The sequence below is a fragment of the Pogona vitticeps genome, chromosome 11 (assembly GCF_051106095.1).
Source record: "Pogona vitticeps strain Pit_001003342236 chromosome 11, PviZW2.1, whole genome shotgun sequence".
Lineage (NCBI taxonomy): Eukaryota > Metazoa > Chordata > Lepidosauria > Squamata > Agamidae > Pogona > Pogona vitticeps.
Genome location: NC_135793.1, coordinates 9,805,331 through 9,815,209, shown reverse-complemented (window position 1 = coordinate 9,815,209; position 9,879 = coordinate 9,805,331). Strand labels below are relative to the sequence as shown.

The 9,879-nt window shown below is 44.5% G+C and overlaps 1 long non-coding RNA gene across 1 annotated transcript; it reads right to left on the bottom strand.

The window, feature by feature from the left end:
- Window positions 1–4,246: 4,246 nt before the first annotated feature.
- LOC140702321 (uncharacterized) lies at window positions 4,247–7,868 on the bottom strand. The gene is made up of 2 exons (XR_012081446.2): window positions 7,781–7,868; window positions 4,247–4,385 (listed from the first exon to the last, which is right to left on the bottom strand). It is a non-coding gene; the product is annotated as an uncharacterized LOC140702321 (long non-coding RNA).
- Between the last annotated feature and the right edge of the window lie 2,011 nt (window positions 7,869–9,879).

The following is a 9,879-nucleotide window of genomic DNA, read 5'->3' as shown; positions in this document are numbered from 1 at the left end:
ATACCAGAAAGATCTGGATGTCCCGGACAACCCAGATAGTGTGGTTGCTGACCTTTAGCCAGACATCCTGGAGAGTGAAGTCAAGTGGGCCTTAGAAAGCTTGTCTAACAACAAGGCCAGTGGAGGTGATGGCTTTCCAGTTGAACTATTTAAAATCTTTTAAAATGATGCTGGTTTTTTTTTTAATTAACAACTTGGGATAAGGTAAGTGGTACAGAAGGTAAAGGGGGTTATGAGGGAAGAAAAAAAGGAGGGGTAGGAGGACACAAAAAGTACTGACATCCATTCTATTCATGTAGCAATATTAACTCAACTTTCCACTTTTCTCCTATTTAAAACCTCCAGGTTTTAACTTACATTTACATCCTAGTTTTAACCTATGTTATTCAATTACTATCTGGTGACTCAAGCCATTTATATAATAAATCCCATATTTCAGTTGCCTTTTGTATTGGACAGTCTTTCAACACTTCTGATAAGGTATCCATTTCTGCCACTTCCCTTATCTTCTCAATAAGTTCCTCTTGTTTCGGTATCACCGATTTCTTTCAATTCTTGGCATAAAGAATTCTGGCTGCAGTGACTATATATATATATAACTAGGTAGTTCTTTGTCTTACCTATATTGTATTGCATAATATTCAGTAGGAACAGTTCTGGGGTTAGTAGAACCTTACAAAGCAATACTTTTTGTAACAGAGTATGTACATCTATCCAAAATTGTTTCGCTACTCTGCAAGTCCACCACATATGATAAAAACTTCCCTCGTGTGCTTCACACTTTCAACAAACATTTGACACATCTGCATAAATCTTTGATAATTTTTCCAGAGTCATATGCCACCTATAAAAGATCTTTTATATATTCTCCTTAAACTCTGGGAGGCAGTGGAAGACAGGCAGGCCTGGCATGCTCTGGTCCATGGAGGTCACGAAGAGTCGGACCCGACTAAACAACTAAACAACAAAACCTGAGGACCATCATCTTCAGAGAGTGTATGATCCACTATCAAACAGCACTGTCTGCAATGATGTTTCTCCTAACATTTAGCCCAAATCTGCTCCTGTGTAACCCACCAGCTTTATTCTTCCTCTGGGACCAACATAGAACAAATCTATGACAGCTACTCCGGGGGTCTGATATTAAATAACTGCTATTGTATTATAATGAGGTGGGCCACCTGCTGATCACAGCCACTCCTCACACAGCCCACAAAGCAAGGAATCCCCAAATACTTTCTTCCACGGTCCAGATGATCAAATGGGAGGGCAGAGGGAACCGTATGCTGGTGCTGTTATTAGCAGTGCCAGAACAGCCGTTTCAGTGGGGAAGACTAGAAGGATAATAACCCTGCTAACCCCCAACCTAATGATCCTGTATTGCTATCCCAACATAAGTGAAAATGGAGAGAAGGAGCTAGGGTTGGATAGCTTTTTTTTGTGTGCGTGTGTGTGTGTGTGTGTGTGTGTGTGTGTGAGAGAGAGAGAGAGAGAGAGAGAGAGAGAGAGAGATGAGCTACACAAAAAGCCCCCCCTTCATTTAGAAATGGGCTTGAACTGAACAGACATTATGTCACGTTCCCAGGGGTTACAACAGCAGAGTCTGATAAACCAGTCCTATATCAGGAATGCAGAGCCGATATCCAAATACCAAAGCCAACTCACACAACATAGTCCAGGGTCAGAGTCCAAAGTCCAAGGAACAAGGTTCAAGGTTGTCAGGAGCATGAATGCAATCCAGAGATTTGACTTGTTGCTTCCACAGATTTTCAGCCATCTGAGAGCTGCTTATATACGTAGTAAAAACAGCCCTTGAACTGCTGGAAGCCTTTTCATCCTGTCAGAACTCGGATGTTTCTGCGAGCAGCCTTCAAGCGATCCTCTGACCTTTTTGTCATAAGTCTTCTCCGAAGCCTGGCCCTCAGCCTATCTACTGGGGGAGGAGATTCTGGAGGCGATTCAGGTGTTTGTGTTTCTGATTGCTCAGCATTCTCCTCAGCTACAGTTAATCCTTCAGGTTCCAGATCTTCAGCTGCACTCATGACACATTAACTGGTTTGTTCAGTTTATTAAAATGAGTGTGGTTCATGGTTGGTGGACACTGACGAATCACAAACCATCACAAACCACCATTGTACCAGTTCATGGCCATTCTTAACTCATTATCATGTTCTTGCCCTCATCTATAACCTGAGATAATTTAACTACCGTTGTTGTTGTTGTTGTTGTTGTTTACATAACAAAATCTCCTAGAAAAAGGAAATGAATTTCAAATAAGGGTCTTAAAAGTCATTGTTGTTGTTGTCGTTGTTGTTAAGTCATGTCCAACTCTTCCTGACCCCATGGACCACAGCACGCCAGGCCCTCCTGTCTTCCACGGCCTCCCGGAGTTGGGTCCAATTCATGTTGGTAGCTTTGGTGACACTGTCCATCCATCTCCTCCTCTGTTGTCCTCTTCTCCTCTTGCCTTCACCCTTTCCCAACATCAGGGTCTTTTCCCAGGAGTCTTCTCTTCTCATGAGATGGCCAAAGTATTGGAGCCTCAGTTTTAGGATCTGTCCTTCCAGTGAACATTGAAGGTTGATTTCCTTCAGAATGGACAGGTTTGTTCTCCTTGCAGTCCAGGGGACTCTCAAGAGCCTCCTCCAGCACCACAATTCAAAAGCATCAATTCTTTGGCAGTCAGCCTTCTTTATGGTCCAGCTCTCACTTCCATACATTGCTACTGGAAAAACCATAGCTTTGACTATGCGGACCTTTGTCGGGAAGGTGATGTCTCTGCTTTTTAAGATGCTGTTGAGGTTTGTCATTGCTTTCCTCCCAAGAAGCAGGTGTCTTTTAATTTCATGGCTGCTGTCACCATCTACAGTGATCAAGGAGCCCAAGTAAGTAAAATCTGTCATTGCCTCCATATTTTCCCCTTCTGTTTGCCAGGAGGTGATGGGACCAGTAGCCATGATTTTAGTTTTTTTGATGTTGAGCTTCAGGCAATTTTTTGCGCTCTCAGGATTCTTGCCCACAATAGTAGATATGATAATCGTCTGATTTGAATTTGCCCATTCCCATCCATTTTAGTTCACTGATGCCCAGTATGTCAATGTTTATTCTTGCCATCTCCTATTTGACCACATCCAGCTTCCCAGGGTTCATAGATCTTACATTCCAGGTTCCTATGAAGTATTTTTCTTTGCAGCATCAGACTTTCCTTTCACTTCCAGGCACGTCCGCAGCTGAGCATCCTTTCAGTTTTGGCCCAACCACTTCATTAGCTCTGGAGCTACTTGTACTTGTCCTCCACTCTTCTTCGGTAGCATGTTGGACACCTTCTGACCTGAGGGGCTAATCTTTCAGCATCATAGCTTTTAGCCTTTTGTTTCTGTCCATGGAGTTTTCTTGGCAAAGATACTGGAGTGGCTTCCCAGTCCCTGCTCCAGGTGGATTGCGTTTAGTCAGAACTCTCCACTTTGACCTGTTCATCTTCGGTGTCTCTGCACAGTATAGCCCATAGCTTCTCTGAATGACTCAAGCCCCTTTGCCACGACAAGGCAGCAATCCATGAAGGGGTAAAAGTCATTACTGGTTGTGAAATGGTCTTATTTTTGGCCATATGTGATTAACTATCCTGTTGCTTCTGCTGTTGTTATTCTTTAACCGGGAGTTATTTTACTCAGTAACCATTGTCACCTTTTACAATGCAAAGCCTCAATGGAAAAGATCTGAATCTTAAGCAGAAGTCATTACTAGATGTGAAATGCCACATTGACTCGTACAAATTGCAGCTTAGGTCTCCTTACCACCCAATCACTCTCTCTTTACTTTGGGGTCATGTGTAAATGTATACAAATTTTCCATGTAATCTCACTCTTATGTCTGAGGAAGTGGACTTGATCTATGAAAGCTCCCACTGAAAAACAGCAGTTGGTCTTTAAGGTGCCACAATGGTCTTTTCTTTTTCTTTTTCTTTTCCCCTTTCCTTTTTTGTTTTCTTTTTGCCTGATATTCTTGCACAGACCAACACAGCCATCTCTTCTAAAACCTTGTCTACAGTGAGCTTAAGGCAATCTCTATGGCTTTTCTCCTCCTCGCTTCATCTGCTAGAACAACCCTATAAGGTAAGTCAAGCTAAGGGAGAGTGGCTGGACCAGATTCCCCAAGTGCATTTTATGGTTCAAACTAGAACCCATATCTCTGACATCCCAGCCCCAAATTCTAACCACTATGTTGCACCAGCGTTCACCTACATGTATACATAGACATAGACCAAACTTTATTTTGCAGATAACCCATTTGTAGAGATGAAATCACTTTAGCATTTCAGATACATGATTTGAGTGGAATTTGCCATCCAAAAAACTAGAATTGCCAATAAAGCTTCTTTTCAGCACCTGAAAAGCAGACACAAAACAGAGAAAGTTACTTTGAGAAGTGAGATGAGAAAAGTGACGATCACATGCATACAACAGTTGAGGAAATCCCTTTTCTAAGGACAGGTTTTCTGCAATGTATAGTTTAAGATGCTGAAACACACGCAAACACATAAACACAACCCATATACGGTTGGCAGGTCAACAGCTTCTCATGCTCTAAGATGTCAGGGCCATACATGAGACAAGGAGGCTGGGTTCTTGTGATGTCACTGGGGAGGGCGCTGTGATGTCACAGAAGCAGGTGCTGAGCCACTGAGTCTGGCCATCCTCTGGGAATGGACGCAGATGGCCATAAAGCCCTCTCAGACCAAAATCAAACTTCCTCTTCTGCCCGTATCTCTCCTCCTGAGATTGTCTTTACAGCTCCAGACCCAGAGACCCCCTTGAGACTTCAGTTGTCACCAGGGATGTCAGCTAGGCTTTGGGTCTGAGTCCGAATCTTTGGTACCAAGTCCCGGGCCCCAAGTATGAGTCCTTACTAAAAACAAGCCTTTGCCCCCCAGAAAATAAGGGAGAGATGGGTAGGTTCTGAGTCATGAGTTGAGTCATTTTTTAAAAAAAAATTGAGCTGAGTTCGGGTGATGCAACTTAAATCTGACTTGACTGCCAGTTCTGCGACTCGAGTCCACAGCTATCGCCTGAGACTCTTGAGCACCCCCCCCCAGAGCTGTCATTAAATTGAAACTACTACTATGTCTCACTGTCAGCTGTACTGGCTGGGGTGGATGGGAGTTGAAGTCTAATAACATCTGGAGGGCCACATGTTCCCCATCCTCAATTTTAATAGCCTCGCCGCCCACACAGAGGGGTTTGTGCATACCTGCACCTCCGTGCATGCATGCCCATTCATAGCCCCAGCCCCCGGCCTCCCAGAAAATTTGCCCAGGAAACAAAAATGGCATCTATGCTTTTTGACTAGGAAAGAGTACAAAAATGTCCTTTTCAGGCTGGAACTTTTCTTGGGCAATAATAACTATGGAGGGTATTTCCCAAAGGCATGGAAAGGCTTTGCCCCCTCCCCCATTCTGTCTGGAAGATGGCTAGAAAGGATCCCCCAGAAGCTGAGAATCAAGTCTGACAAGATGGAAACCTGATGGACCAATGTGAGAGTCTGTTTTTCGGTTTGTGCTGGATGTTGAGACATCATACTGTCGTGTCAATGCAAGGGAGGAAGGTGTTGCAGTGATTTGAATTTGGGTTTCAAAAGCTCTAGCTGCACAGCAGATGTGCAGGGATTTATAGAGAAGAATTAGCTTTGAGTCTTTCCAGAATAGACCACCCCTGTACTCTCATCAACGATGACTTCCTGTACATCTCAGTAACTCACTCTAGGACATTAGTAAGAGAAAGAATAAAAGGTTTCATTTACTCACAGGTGAACAGATGAAAAAAAAACTGCACACAATACAAAAAGCAGACTCACAACCTGTTTCCAGCAGACTCCTACAGACTACATTCACATAACTGCACTAGCTACACAACTGCCAGCGGATTTTTTTTAAAAAGGGAAAAGACATTTAAGCAGAGAAGCTCTCTTTGGAATCAGAGGCAGGAAAGGAATAATTGGTTACTGCTGGATTGATTGACAGTCACCCCAGTCTAGAAAGGTCCCTCCCAGCCAAACCCAGTAGAGGCATCATACGAGGTTGTAATAACTCCCAAGAGAAGAAGAGGTGCAAACCAGCCCAACCTATTGCTGACCTTGACTTCCACTGCCCTACCTCTCCTCCTGGTGACCAGGTGTCACTGCATTCCTCACTATAACTGATGTCTGACTTGCGACTGCCCGCTTTTGTTTGCTGGCTAGAGAGACACTGGGAACACAGAATAATCCTTGATTTCCGAGACGGGCCCTTAAGTCTTTCTCCCTTCTTCCAGGATTGGGGGAGAAGACATTAAGCTTAAAGAACTCTGTGGCTGACATAATAAAACCTGACCTATTATGTGATGAGTTGGAGATTTCTTGCTGATATTAACGAGTCTGTGAAACGCACTGGAGAGAAAGCAAAGTCGTTGAGAGGGAGGGCTCTTTGGATTTACAGTTCTACTTTCACGCAACAACCTCCCCCCACCCCGAGCCCGCCTTTTATTACTGCCGTTTTTGCCAGGGCTGGTTAGAGGACATTTACAGTCTTGACATTTGAGTCGCACCCCCAGCAACACAGCTGAACTTCCCTCCACTGAGCAATCCAACGTGATGCTGTTTATGTGATGTGGAAATGGAAATCTGCAGCCAGTACTTCAGGTGCTTACTGTGTGAAGTTCAGAGGTTGGGAAAGTTTTGTATTTGTGTGTTTGTTTTTTTAATACGACTCCCAGAAAGCCACCCAGTCAGCATGGTCGCTGGAGAACCACGAGGGAGCTGTAGTCCCTAAAAGTTAATGTTTCAAGCTCATGAGATGTTTTGGGCTTCCCTGTATACCATGCCCTACCTACAGTACAAGCAACAACCAGCTCTTTCTGCTTCTAAATGAGGTTGCTCCCCACTTCCTCCCATCCTGAAGTCAAATTAAGCAACACACAGCACATCATTAGAAGCAGAGCTCCTTAAGAAGTAAAAGACCTCTTGCTCTTCCTGGCACAAGAAGCTTTCTGTGCCTTCGCTTGCTGCCCATTAGCTTTCGTTTTGTGATTGGTCATCTGGAGGTAAAGAGAGACTTCATTTGAAAGTCTGTTGGCTTCTCCAGAGAGAAAACACTTCTAAAATTGTCTCATCTAGTTTGACACATAGTGGTCAAATTACAAGGGACAAAGCAACAAATGCATTATGAAATCCATACATTCCAGTTTCTGGTCCCTTCCCAAGTTTAATCAAATCACGTCCCACTGTGCCATTCTAAAAACAGTTGTAAGGACGGGGTTCTAATCAAACTTAAGTCACACCAGTTACTTGACTCAGACCCAACACAGATTTTTTTTAAAATCAGATTCAACTTGTGACTCAGAACCTACCCAGTCCTCCCTTTTTCTGGGGGGAAAAAGCTTATTTTTAATTGGACTCAAGACTTGGTACCAAAGACTCAGACCTGGGACTCAGACTTAAAGCCACTCTATATTTAAATCAGTTGTTCCCAGCCTCGGTTAACCCAGATGTTCTGGGACTACAACTCCCAAAAGCCTTCACCACTAACTGGGGTAGCCAGAGTTTCTGGGAGATGTAGTCCAGGAACACCTGGGTGACCCAAGATTGGGAGCCACTGCTTAAAAAAAAAATAGGGAGGCTGTCCATACCAGTTGCAGGATGCTGGGAGCTGCAGTCCAAAAAAAAAAGTAACTTTTCCTACCTTTGCTTGCTAAGGTCCTATGAGGAAAGGTCAGGCTGGGAGACTACGTGACTGGCCAAGGTCACTCACCTAGCTTCATGACTCAAGAGATCTTGAACCTGGCTCTCCCAAGTCTCAGGTACGGAGATGGCCATTCTTTTGAGACGACACTCATCCACTGCAAAAACATTGACATGACTGGGACAATATATATAATAAAAACAACAAAGAACCTTAAACATTAACAAGTGTCATTTTTCCACAAGCTTTTCCAGATCGCCACCTTTGTCCCATCGCTAGCTTAAAGAAATGTCACCATTAGGAAAGGAGCAACATGGAGTGAAAGCTGTTTTTGTCGTCTTTTTTTCCAAGGGCTCTGCCATTTGCATGAGATATTTATTGCTCTTTCCACATAACAAGGCACTTAAAATTCCACCGAGTTCTCAACCAGCGTTAGAAAGCCAAGATTTACCTCTGGCCATACATTAAGCATCAAAAGAAAAGCACTGTAAGGACAGGGGGAAAAAACGACTTCACATAACTCCTGTTATTATGAGTGCGCCTTCCCCCTCCCGCGCGCACCATCCCATCATTCGCCTTGCTCCAGTAATGAGCCTTCGCACATCAGAGCTACAGCAAAACAACAAAAACAAAACCCACTTCTTCTCCTCCTGCCAGCCCAAGGAGCGGGGGCTCGTGTGCAGCTGTGCCAGAGGGATCGTGTTGCGTCGACTCCAGCCTTCAAACTATTCTAGCCAAGCCTGAGAGATTCAGATGGGGTAGAAAATATGAGGAAGAAAGGTTGCAGGGGACATCTCCGGCTTTTCAGACAAGGAAACTGTCATCCAGACAATTCAGCCTCCACAAAGAGAATGGCAAACAACCCCCCTCTGTCGCTCACTTGTCAACTCCGGTAGCCACCGGCCCAACACGAAGCGACACTCAAGTGCCTAATGCGAGGCATGCGCCAGCGCTCACACATATAAGCACCTTCTCCATCAACATTGAGTGAAACTTTCCAGGGATTTCTGAAAGGTTTTGACAACAATAGTAACTGGTTTTCAGGGAGAGCAGGGAAGGGGGAATGGCAGGAAAGCTGCCAGAATGTCTTGTCTCCTGCGTTCCCTGACTGAAGCGCTAAGAGAAATCAAAAGTGGGTTTCTTTGGGGTGGCTTTGAGGGAACCTGGGCCAGCCTCAATCAGGTAGGATGGGAAAGCACTCGATCACATGCTGGACAGCTTGGCTTCTCATGCACTGAGACCTGTGGCAGGCCTGGAAAGAAATCGCTATAATACTAGCCCCATAATAAAGGAGCAGGTGGTTAGCACTCCGACACAAAGACAACTGGATATGGTTGTTGTGGGTTTTTCTGTGCCCATGTTCTGAAGGTTGTTCTTCCTGATGTTTCGCCAGTTTCTGTGGCCAGCATCTTCAGAGGACTGGAGTAGGAACTCTGCCCATGCTATGTTGCTCTTTGTTGGATAGTTGAGTATTTATAGCTGTGGGAACAGCTTTTGTCTTTCTTCAGGAGATAGGGTGGTCAACATGTTTTTGTTGTGATAAGGGGGGGAGAGATTATCTGTCACTGTGATTGATGGGTGTCGTTAGCTGGTCTTTTTTGTGCAATGATCCCTGGCCCTTGTGGCTGGGTAGAGTTCATTGACCTTTTGCAGGCTGTATTTTTCAGAATTGGGAGCCAGTGTTTAGTTTTAGGCCTTCTTCCTTTTTGTTGAAGTTCTGTTTATGTTTTTGGATTTTAATGGCTTCCCTGTGCAGTCTAACATACAGATTGCTGGTGTTGTCCAGTACTGCAGTATTTCGAAACAGAATACAACTGGATATTTCACGTGGAACACAAAGGAGCCGATATTCAAGGTGAAAGTATGTGTTCACCTAAGGCCAGCACTAACTACTCCAGAATTTCAGGTATTGATCTTTCCCATCCCCTGGACCAGTGGTTCCCAACCTTGATCCACAGATGTTCTTGGATTAAGATTCCCCAAAGCCTTCATTACTAGCTGTGCTGGTCAGGATTTCTGGGAGTCGCAGTCCCAATATTATCTGGGGACCCAAACCTGGGAACCACTGCCCAAGATCACAGATGAGAAAGATGGTCCTTTTGTGTTGCAGCCGCCAGAAGCTACAGGATTTTGTAATCCAGAATGTCATTTTCCCCCTCCCTCCCTTG